An 11,826-nucleotide genomic window follows, 5' to 3' on the forward strand; every position below is an offset into this window, starting at 1 on the left:
GCCACTCCCCGCCGCAGCTGAACAGTCATCCCGGCCTAGTGGAGGTCTGCGCAGGGGGGGTCTTCCTTGAAATGTTACCCGGCTTTTGAGCTCTCCTGTCCGGCGTGGGTTTGCGTCAGCGGCCGGTGTCATTTACTCGTCGTGCCGACCGGAGGGAGGCCACTCCCCGCCACAGCTGAACAGTCATCCCGGCCTAGTGGAGGTCTGCGCAGGGGGGGTCTTCCTTGAAATGTTACCCGGCTTTTGAGCTCTCCTGTCCGGCGTGGGTTTGCGTCAGCGGCCGGTGTCATTTACTCGTCGTGCCGACCGGAGGGAGGCCACTCCCCGCCACAGCTGAACAGTCATCCCGGCCTAGTGGAGGTCTGCGCAGGGGGGGTCTTCCTTGAAATGTTACCCGGCTTTTGAGCTCTCCTGTCCGGCGTGGGTTTGCGTCAGCGGCCGGTGTCATTTACTCGTCGTGCCGACCGGAGGGAGGCCACTCCCCGCCACAGCTGAACAGTCATCCCGGCCTAGTGGAGGTCTGCGCAGGGGGGGTCTTCCTTGAAATGTTACCCGGCTTTTGAGCTCTCCTGTCCGGCGTGGGTTTGCGTCAGCGGCCGGTGTCATTTACTCGTCGTGTCCACCGGAGGGAGGCCACTCCCCGCCGCAGCTGCAGCGGCAGCTTTGAAACGTCATCCCGGCCCCCTGGAACTGTGCGCGGGGGGGGCGATGCGTCCCGTGCGAGGTACCAGGTCGCGCTGCGCCGTCTGCCTGGCCGCTTTGGGCCCGCTGGAAGTCTATTAAAGCTCCGCGATCTCCGCCTCGGTGCTTAAAAAGCGTCCATCCGCTCTCCTGGAGCTTCTTTCGGTCATCTCGTCCGCGTGCACGGCCTGCCGGTGGCACCGGCTGGAGCTCCGCAAAAAGCTCCATTTCTGTTAAAAATGCTTAGCCGCGTCCCTGGAAGCCCAATCGGGCGTAGAAAGTGAGGGGGAAGGCCCCCAAAGCACCGGCTGGAAGTCCCAAAAAAGCTCCATGATTGGTCAATAATGCTTAGCCGCCTCCCTGGAAGCCTAATCGGGCATAAAAAGCTAGGCGGAACGGCCCCAAAGCTCCACACGGAAGTCCCAAAAAAGCTCCATGATTGGTCAATAATGCTTAGCCGCCTCCCTGGAAGCCTAATCGGGCATAAAAAGCTAGGCGGAACGGCCCCAAAGCTCCACACGGAAGTCCCAAAAAAGCTCCATGATTGGTCAATAATGCTTAGCCGCCTCCCTGGAAGCCTAATCGGGCATAAAAAGCTAGGCGGAACGGCCCCAAAGCTCCACACGGAAGTCCCAAAAAAGCTCCATGATTGGTCAATAATGCTTAGCCGCCTCCCTGGAAGCCTAATCGGGCATAAAAAGCTAGGCGGAACGGCCCCAAAGCTCCACACGGAAGTCCCAAAAAAGCTCCATGATTGGTCAATAATGCTTAGCCGCCTCCCTGGAAGCCTAATCGGGCATAAAAAGCTAGGCGGAACGGCCCCAAAGCTCCACACGGAAGTCCCAAAAAAGCTCCATGATTGGTCAATAATGCTTAGCCGCCTCCCTGGAAGCCTAATCGGGCATAAAAAGCTAGGCGGAACGGCCCCAAAGCTCCACACGGAAGTCCCAAAAAAGCTCCATGATTGGTCAATAATGCTTAGCCGCCTCCCTGGAAGCCTAATCGGGCATAAAAAGCTAGGCGGAACGGCCCCAAAGCTCCACACGGAAGTCCCAAAAAAGCTCCATGATTGGTCAATAATGCTTAGCCGCCTCCCTGGAAGCCTAATCGGGCATAAAAAGCTAGGCGGAACGGCCCCAAAGCTCCACACGGAAGTCCCAAAAAAGCTCCATGATTGGTCAATAATGCTTAGCCGCCTCCCTGGAAGCCTAATCGGGCATAAAAAGCTAGGCGGAACGGCCCCAAAGCTCCACACGGAAGTCCCAAAAAAGCTCCATGATTGGTCAATAATGCTTAGCCGCCTCCCTGGAAGCCTAATCGGGCATAAAAAGTTAGGCGGAACGGCTCCAAAGCTCCACACGGAAGTCCCAAAAAAGCTCCATGATTGGTCAATAATGCTTAGCCGCCTCCCTGGAAGCCTAATCGGGCATAAAAAGCTAGGCGGAACGGCCCCAAAGCTCCACACGGAAGTCCCAAAAAAGCTCCATGATTGGTCAATAATGCTTAGCCGCCTCCCTGGAAGCCTAATCGGGCATAAAAAGCTAGGCGGAACGGCCCCAAAGCTCCACACGGAAGTCCCAAAAAAGCTCCATGATTGGTCAATAATGCTTAGCCGCCTCCCTGGAAGCCTAATCGGGCATAAAAAGCTAGGCGGAACGGCCCCAAAGCTCCACACGGAAGTCCCAAAAAAGCTCCATGATTGGTCAATAATGCTTAGCCGCCTCCCTGGAAGCCTAATCGGGCATAAAAAGCTAGGCGGAACGGCCCCAAAGCTCCACACGGAAGTCCCAAAAAAGCTCCATGATTGGTCAATAATGCTTAGCCGCCTCCCTGGAAGCCTAATCGGGCATAAAAAGCTAGGCGGAACGGCCCCAAAGCTCCACACGGAAGTCCCAAAAAAGCTCCATGATTGGTCAATAATGCTTAGCCGCCTCCCTGGAAGCCTAATCGGGCATAAAAAGCTAGGCGGAACGGCCCCAAAGCTCCACACGGAAGTCCCAAAAAAGCTCCATGATTGGTCAATAATGCTTAGCCGCCTCCCTGGAAGCCTAATCGGGCATAAAAAGCTAGGCGGAACGGCCCCAAAGCTCCACACGGAAGTCCCAAAAAAGCTCCATGATTGGTCAATAATGCTTAGCCGCCTCCCTGGAAGCCTAATCGGGCATAAAAAGCTAGGCGGAACGGCCCCAAAGCTCCACACGGAAGTCCCAAAAAAGCTCCATGATTGGTCAATAATGCTTAGCCGCCTCCCTGGAAGCCTAATCGGGCATAAAAAGCTAGGCGGAACGGCCCCAAAGCTCCACACGGAAGTCCCAAAAAAGCTCCATGATTGGTCAATAATGCTTAGCCGCCTCCCTGGAAGCCTAATCGGGCATAAAAAGTTAGGCGGAACGGCTCCAAAGCTCCACACGGAAGTCCCAAAAAAGCTCCATGATTGGTCAATAATGCTTAGCCGCCTCCCTGGAAGCCTAATCGGGCATAAAAAGTTAGGCGGAACGGCCCCAAAGCTCCACACGGAAGTCCCAAAAAAGCTCCATGATTGGTCAATAATGCTTAGCCGCCTCCCTGGAAGCCTAATCGGGCATAAAAAGTTAGGCGGAACGGCCCCAAAGCTCCACACGGAAGTCCGAAAAAAGCTCCATGATTGGTCAATAATGCTTAGCCGCCTCCCTGGAAGCCTAATCGGGCATAAAAAGTTAGGCGGAACGGCCCCAAAGCTCCACACGGAAGTCCGAAAAAAGCTCAAAAATTTTCTAAGTGCCAACGGCTCATTCGCCGTAATGTGTCCGCTCCGCGCTGGTTCCCCGGTCGGCCGCGAATAGCGCAAAATCAGCCTCACGGAAGTTCGAAAAAAGCTCAAAAATTTTCTAAGTGCCAACGGCTCATTCGCCGTAATGTGTCCGCTCCGCGCTGGTTCCCCGGTCGGCCGCGAATAGCGCAAAATCAGCCTCACGGAAGTTCGAAAAAAGCTCAAAAATTTTCTAAGTGCCAACGGCTCATTCGCCGTAATGTGTCCGCTCCGCGCTGGTTCCCCGGTCGGCCGCGAATAGCGCAAAAATCAGCCTAAGTGCAGTACCAACCTTGGCGTGTTGGTGCGCCAGAGTACGATGAGTTGGTCCCCCTAGTCACTGTACTCATTACCTTTACCCCCTAATCGCAAAATATAGTCAGAACGTATATGCAGAAGACTATTTTTTTCTTTTTTAAAATTTTCTAAGTGCCAGCGGATGCTGGCACACGAACTGTCCGAGCTACGACGGTTCTCCGGTCGGACAGCGAGGGTGAAAAAGCGGTCCTAAAATCACCGAGGGCTGCCGCACAAGTTGTCCGAGTGGCGACGGTTCCCCGGTCGGCCACGAATGTCGAAAATTCGGCCTCTCCACCACGGAGGTCGGTGAGAATTTCAGAATATTTTCTAAGTGCCAACGGCTCTTGCGCCGTAAAGTGTCCGCTTTGCCTGGTTCCCTCGGTCGGCCACAAATAGCGAAAAATCAGCCTCTCCTTCTGGAGCTCGCCTAAGTGCCAACGGCTCTTGCGCCGTAATGTGTCCGCTTTGTCTGGTTCCCTCGGTCGGCCACAAACGGCGAAAAATCAGCCTCTCCTTCTGGAGCTCGTGCCAACTTTGGCGAATATTTTCTAAGTGCCAACGGCTCTTGCGCCGTAAAGTGTCCGCTTTGCCTGGTTCCCTCGGTCGGCCACAAATAGCGAAAAATCAGCCTCTCCTTCTGGAGCTCGCCTAAGTGCCAACGGCTCTTGCGCCGTAATGTGTCCGCTTTGTCTGGTTCCCTCGGTCGGCCACAAACGGCGAAAAATCAGCCTCTCATTCTGGAGCTCGTGCCAACTTTGGCGAATATTTTCTAAGTGCCAACGGCTCTTGCGCCGTAATGTGTCCGCTTTGCCTGGTTCCCTCGGTCGGCCACAAATAGCGAAAAAATCAGCCTCTCCTTCTGGAGCTCGCCTAAGTGCCAACGGCTCTTGCGCCGTAATGTGTCCGCTTTGCCTGGTTCCCTCGGTCGGCCACAAACGGCGAAAAATCAGCCTCTCATTCTGGAGCTCGTGCCAACTTTGGCGAATATTTTCTAAGTGCCAACGGCTCTTGCGCCGTAATGTGTCCGCTTTGCCTGGTTCCCTCGGTCGGCCACGAACGGCGAAAAATCAGCCTCTCCTTCTGGAGCTCGCCTAAGTGCCAACGGCTCTTGCGCCGTAATGTGTCCGCTTTGCCTGGTTCCCTCGGTCGGCCACAAACGGCGAAAAATCAGCCTCTCCTTCTGGAGCTCGCCTAAGTGCCAACGGCTCTTGCGCCGTAATGTGTCCGCTTTGCCTGGTTCCCTCGGTCGGCCACAAATAGCGAAAAACCAGCCTCTCCTTCTGGAGCTCGCCTAAGTGCCAACGGCTCTTGCGCCGTAATGTGTCCGCTTTGCCTGGTTCCCTCGGTCGGCCACAAACGGCGAAAAATCAGCCTCTCCTTCTGGAGCTCGCCTAAGTGCCAACGGCTCTTGCGCCGTAATGTGTCCGCTTTGCCTGGTTCCCTCGGTCGGCCACAAATAGCGAAAAACCAGCCTCTCCTTCTGGAGCTCGCGCCAACTTTGTCAAAAAATTTCTAAGTGCCAACGGCTCTTGCGCCGTAAAGTGTCCGCTTTGCCTGGTTCCCTCGGTCGGCCACAAATAGCGAAAAATCAGCCTCTCCTTCTGGAGCTCGTGCCAACTTTGGCGAATATTTTCTAAGTGCCAACGGCTCTTGCGCCGTAAAGTGTCCGCTTTGCCTGGTTCCCTCGGTCGGCCACAAATAGCGAAAAATCAGCCTCTCCTTCTGGAGCTCGCCTAAGTGCCAACGGCTCTTGCGCCGTAATGTGTCCGCTTTGTCTGGTTCCCTCGGTCGGCCACAAACGGCGAAAAATCAGCCTCTCCTTCTGGAGCTCGTGCCAACTTTGGCGAATATTTTCTAAGTGCCAACGGCTCTTGCGCCGTAAAGTGTCCGCTTTGCCTGGTTCCCTCGGTCGGCCACAAATAGCGAAAAATCAGCCTCTCCTTCTGGAGCTCGCCTAAGTGCCAACGGCTCTTGCGCCGTAATGTGTCCGCTTTGTCTGGTTCCCTCGGTCGGCCACAAACGGCGAAAAATCAGCCTCTCATTCTGGAGCTCGTGCCAACTTTGGCGAATATTTTCTAAGTGCCAACGGCTCTTGCGCCGTAATGTGTCCGCTTTGCCTGGTTCCCTCGGTCGGCCACAAATAGCGAAAAAATCAGCCTCTCCTTCTGGAGCTCGCCTAAGTGCCAACGGCTCTTGCGCCGTAATGTGTCCGCTTTGCCTGGTTCCCTCGGTCGGCCACAAACGGCGAAAAATCAGCCTCTCATTCTGGAGCTCGTGCCAACTTTGGCGAATATTTTCTAAGTGCCAACGGCTCTTGCGCCGTAATGTGTCCGCTTTGCCTGGTTCCCTCGGTCGGCCACGAACGGCGAAAAATCAGCCTCTCCTTCTGGAGCTCGCCTAAGTGCCAACGGCTCTTGCGCCGTAATGTGTCCGCTTTGCCTGGTTCCCTCGGTCGGCCACAAACGGCGAAAAATCAGCCTCTCCTTCTGGAGCTCGCCTAAGTGCCAACGGCTCTTGCGCCGTAATGTGTCCGCTTTGCCTGGTTCCCTCGGTCGGCCACAAATAGCGAAAAACCAGCCTCTCCTTCTGGAGCTCGCCTAAGTGCCAACGGCTCTTGCGCCGTAATGTGTCCGCTTTGCCTGGTTCCCTCGGTCGGCCACAAACGGCGAAAAATCAGCCTCTCCTTCTGGAGCTCGCCTAAGTGCCAACGGCTCTTGCGCCGTAATGTGTCCGCTTTGCCTGGTTCCCTCGGTCGGCCACAAATAGCGAAAAACCAGCCTCTCCTTCTGGAGCTCGCCTAAGTGCCAACGGCTCTTGCGCCGTAATGTGTCCGCTTTGCCTGGTTCCCTCGGTCGGCCACAAACGGCGAAAAATCAGCCTCTCCTTCTGGAGCTCGCCTAAGTGCCAACGGCTCTTGCGCCGTAATGTGTCCGCTTTGCCTGGTTCCCTCGGTCGGCCACAAATAGCGAAAAACCAGCCTCTCCTTCTGGAGCTCGCCTAAGTGCCAACGGCTCTTGCGCCGTAATGTGTCCGCTTTGCCTGGTTCCCTCGGTCGGCCACAAACGGCGAAAAATCAGCCTCTCCTTCTGGAGCTCGCCTAAGTGCCAACGGCTCTTGCGCCGTAATGTGTCCGCTTTGCCTGGTTCCCTCGGTCGGCCACAAATAGCGAAAAACCAGCCTCTCCTTCTGGAGCTCGCCTAAGTGCCAACGGCTCTTGCGCCGTAATGTGTCCGCTTTGCCTGGTTCCCTCGGTCGGCCACAAACGGCGAAAAATCAGCCTCTCCTTCTGGAGCTCGCCTAAGTGCCAACGGCTCTTGCGCCGTAATGTGTCCGCTTTGCCTGGTTCCCTCGGTCGGCCACAAATAGCGAAAAACCAGCCTCTCCTTCTGGAGCTCGCCTAAGTGCCAACGGCTCTTGCGCCGTAATGTGTCCGCTTTGCCTGGTTCCCTCGGTCGGCCACAAACGGCGAAAAATCAGCCTCTCCTTCTGGAGCTCGCCTAAGTGCCAACGGCTCTTGCGCCGTAATGTGTCCGCTTTGCCTGGTTCCCTCGGTCGGCCACAAATAGCGAAAAACCAGCCTCTCCTTCTGGAGCTCGCGCCAACTTTGTCAAAAAATTTCTAAGTGCCAACGGCTCTTGCGCCGTAAAGTGTCCGCTTTGCCTGGTTCCCTCGGTCGGCCACAAATAGCGAAAAATCAGCCTCTCCTTCTGGAGCTCGTGCCAACTTTGGCGAATATTTTCTAAGTGCCAACGGCTCTTGCGCCGTAATGTGTCCGCTTTGCCTGGTTCCCTCGGTCGGCCACAAATAGCGAAAAATCAGCCTCTCCTTCTGGAGCTCGCCTAAGTGCCAACGGCTCTTGCGCCGTAATGTGTCCGCTTTGTCTGGTTCCCTCGGTCGGCCACAAACGGCGAAAAATCAGCCTCTCCTTCTGGAGCTCGTGCCAACTTTGGCGAATATTTTCTAAGTGCCAACGGCTCTTGCGCCGTAAAGTGTCCGCTTTGCCTGGTTCCCTCGGTCGGCCACAAATAGCGAAAAATCAGCCTCTCCTTCTGGAGCTCGTGCCAACTTTGGCGAATATTTTCTAAGTGCCAACGGCTCTTGCGCCGTAATGTGTCCGCTTTGCCTGGTTCCCTCGGTCGGCCACAAATAGCGAAAAAATCAGCCTCTCCTTCTGGAGCTCGCCTAAGTGCCAACGGCTCTTGCGCCGTAATGTGTCCGCTTTGCCTGGTTCCCTCGGTCGGCCACAAACGGCGAAAAATCAGCCTCTCATTCTGGAGCTCGTGCCAACTTTGGCGAATATTTTCTAAGTGCCAACGGCTCTTGCGCCGTAATGTGTCCGCTTTGCCTGGTTCCCTCGGTCGGCCACGAACGGCGAAAAATCAGCCTCTCCTTCTGGAGCTCGCCTAAGTGCCAACGGCTCTTGCGCCGTAATGTGTCCGCTTTGCCTGGTTCCCTCGGTCGGCCACAAACGGCGAAAAATCAGCCTCTCCTTCTGGAGCTCGCCTAAGTGCCAACGGCTCTTGCGCCGTAATGTGTCCGCTTTGCCTGGTTCCCTCGGTCGGCCACAAATAGCGAAAAACCAGCCTCTCCTTCTGGAGCTCGCCTAAGTGCCAACGGCTCTTGCGCCGTAATGTGTCCGCTTTGCCTGGTTCCCTCGGTCGGCCACAAACGGCGAAAAATCAGCCTCTCCTTCTGGAGCTCGCCTAAGTGCCAACGGCTCTTGCGCCGTAATGTGTCCGCTTTGCCTGGTTCCCTCGGTCGGCCACAAATAGCGAAAAACCAGCCTCTCCTTCTGGAGCTCGCCTAAGTGCCAACGGCTCTTGCGCCGTAATGTGTCCGCTTTGCCTGGTTCCCTCGGTCGGCCACAAACGGCGAAAAATCAGCCTCTCCTTCTGGAGCTCGCGCCAACTTTGTCAAAAAATTTCTAAGTGCCAACGGCTCTTGCGCCGTAAAGTGTCCGCTTTGCCTGGTTCCCTCGGTCGGCCACAAATAGCGAAAAATCAGCCTCTCCTTCTGGAGCTCGTGCCAACTTTGGCGAATATTTTCTAAGTGCCAACGGCTCTTGCGCCGTAATGTGTCCGCTTTGCCTGGTTCCCTCGGTCGGCCACAAATAGCGAAAAATCAGCCTCTCCTTCTGGAGCTCGCCTAAGTGCCAACGGCTCTTGCGCCGTAAAGTGTCCGCTTTGTCTGGTTCCCTCGGTCGGCCACAAACGGCGAAAAATCAGCCTCTCCTTCTGGAGCTCGTGCCAACTTTGGCGAATATTTTCTAAGTGCCAACGGCTCTTGCGCCGTAAAGTGTCCGCTTTGTCTGGTTCCCTCGGTCGGCCACAAATAGCGAAAAATCAGCCTCTCCTTCTGGAGCTCGCGCAAGTGCCAACGGCTCTTGCGCCGTAAAGTGTCCGCTTTGTCTGGTTCCCTCGGTCGGCCACAAATAGCGAAAAATCAGCCTCTCCTTCTGGAGCTCGTGCCAACTTTGGCGAATATTTTCTAAGTGCCAACGGCTCTTGCGCCGTAATGTGTCCGCTTTGTCTGGTTCCCTCGGTCGGCCACAAATAGCGAAAAATCAGCCTCTCCTTCTGGAGCTCGTGCCAACTTTGGCGAATATTTTCTAAGTGCCAACGGCTCTTGCGCCGTAAAGTGTCCGCTTTGCCTGGTTCCCTCGGTCGGCCACAAATAGCGAAAAATCAGCCTCTCCTTCTGGAGCTCGCGCCAACTTTGTCAAAAAATTTCTAAGTGCCAACGGCTCTTGCGCCGTAAAGTGTCCGCTTTGCCTGGTTCCCTCGGTCGGCCACAAATAGCGAAAAATCAGCCTCTCCTTCTGGAGCTCGCGCCAACTTTGTCAAAAAATTTCTAAGTGCCAACGGCTCTTGCGCCGTAAAGTGTCCGCTTTGCCTGGTTCCCTCGGTCGGCCACAAATAGCGAAAAATCAGCCTCTCCTTCTGGAGCTCGCGCCAACTTTGTCGAAAAATTTCTAAGTGCCAACGGCTCTTGCGCCGTAAAGTGTCCGCTTTGTCTGGTTCCCTCGGTCGGCCGCAAATAGCGAAAAATCAGCCTCTCGCCCGTCAGGTACCAGGCGTTGGGGTACCAGGGGTAAGTGCAGTACCAGCTTTGGTCTGTTGGTGCGCCAGAGTACGATGAGTTGGTCCCCCTAGTCACTGTACTCATTACCTTTACCCCCAAATCGCAAAATATAGTCAGAACGAGTGTGGGGAACACAAGTTTTGGCCCCGAGAACCAGGCGGCTGGTGTCTCTAGCGATGTGTTCCCCCCCAAAAAGTGTTCACATGCTCGGACAGCGAACCTAGGAGCTACCGCAAAGCACTCTGGAAGTGCAAGAGCGAAAAATTTTCTAAGTACAAAAACTCTCGAAAATTTTCAAAGTGTCACAGTGCTCGAAAATTTTCAAAGTGCTACATGCTTTCCATCCAAGGAAGGAATAGTGGAGGACCGGCCGCCTCCTTAAACACAAGCCGGCGGAACGACGGGGAGGACCGGCCGCCTCCTTAAACACAGGCCGGTGGAACGTTTGGCAGAATTCTTCTCGTGGAGGACCGGCCGCCTCCTTAAACACAAGCCGGCGGAACGACGGGGAGGACCGGCCGCCTCCTTAAACACAGGCCGGTGGAACGTTTGGCAGAATTCTTCTCGTGGAGGACCGGCCGCCTCCTTAAACACAGGCCGGTGGGAACGGTTGGCAGAATTGCGTGACGGCCGCCTGCTCCCGGCGTCCGCACGTGAACGAACACCCCCTCCCGGGGACGGCCGTCTGCTCCCGACCGCCGTCCTTCACCCCCTCACCTTCCGGACCCCCGTCTGCTCCCGGCGGGCCTCCGAGTACCCCCACCTTCTCCCGAACTGACCGACAGGCAATGAGACCCGCCTTGGTAGGGCCCCCACCGGCCCCGGCTCGCGCCGGCGTTGGGTGGACGGTTCCTCCCCACTTGCGGGTCGCTCTCCACGGAGGACCGGTCGCCTCACTAAACATAGGCCGGGCGAAAATCTGCGAATGTTATACATCCAAGGAGGGAGGACCGGCCGCCTCCTTAAACCACCGGCCGGGCGAAAATCTGCGAATGTTATACATCCAAGGAGGGAGGACCGGCCGCCTCCTTAAACCACCGGCCGGGCGAAAATATGCGAATGTTATACATCCAAGGAGGGAGGACCGGTCGCCTCACTAAACATAGGCCGGGCGAAAATCTGCGAATGTTATACATCCAAGGAGGGAGGACCGGCCGCCTCCTTAAACCACCGGCCGGGCGAAAATCTGCGAATGTTATACATCCAAGAAAGGAAGGAAGGAGGGAACCGGCCGCCTCCTTAAACACAGGCCGGGCGAAAATCTGCGAATCTTATCCATCCAAGGACGGAGGACCGGCCGCCTCCTTAAACACAGGCCGGTAGGAACGGTTGGCAGAATCGCGTGACGGCCGCCTGCTCCCGGCGTCCGCACGTGAACGAACACCTCCCCTCCCGGGGACGGCCGTCTGCTCCCGGCCGCCGTCCTTCACCCCCCTCAGCTTCCGGACCCCCGTCTGCTCCCGGCGGGCCTCCGAGTACCCTCCCCTTCTCCCGAACTGACCGACTGGCACTCATGACCCGCCTTGGTAGGGCCCCCACCGGCCCCGGCTCGCGCCGGCGTTGGGTGGACGGTTCCTCCCCACTTGCGGGTCGCACTCTAGCGCCTCGGCCGCCGCGAGAGCGTGCGCTACGCGCCGCCCCCGCAGGCCTTGGCGCGACCGAGAACGGCAGCGAGACCGAGACGCCCCGAATCACCCACCTAGAGGAAATCAACGGAGGCCGAGCGCGCGATCCGATTGCGGCACGCCGCGTGGGTGTCCGCCGGCCGCGCCGGTCTACCGCGAATGCTGTTTCTCAAACCCTTGCCTAACCAGACGGCACCGCGGGATGTGTTGTCGCAACTCTGCTCGACTATCCGAATAGCCTTTCCCGACTACCGCGTTGCGGGAGGCGTCTTTCGTGCCGCCGGTGGCGTATGACCTTCCGCGAGAGGCGTGCGGGCTCGGGGGGGCCGCAACGACCGAGTCTGACTCGGA

This window comes from Syngnathus typhle, unplaced genomic scaffold (genome assembly GCF_033458585.1).
Source record: "Syngnathus typhle isolate RoL2023-S1 ecotype Sweden unplaced genomic scaffold, RoL_Styp_1.0 HiC_scaffold_259, whole genome shotgun sequence".
Lineage (NCBI taxonomy): Eukaryota > Metazoa > Chordata > Actinopteri > Syngnathiformes > Syngnathidae > Syngnathus > Syngnathus typhle.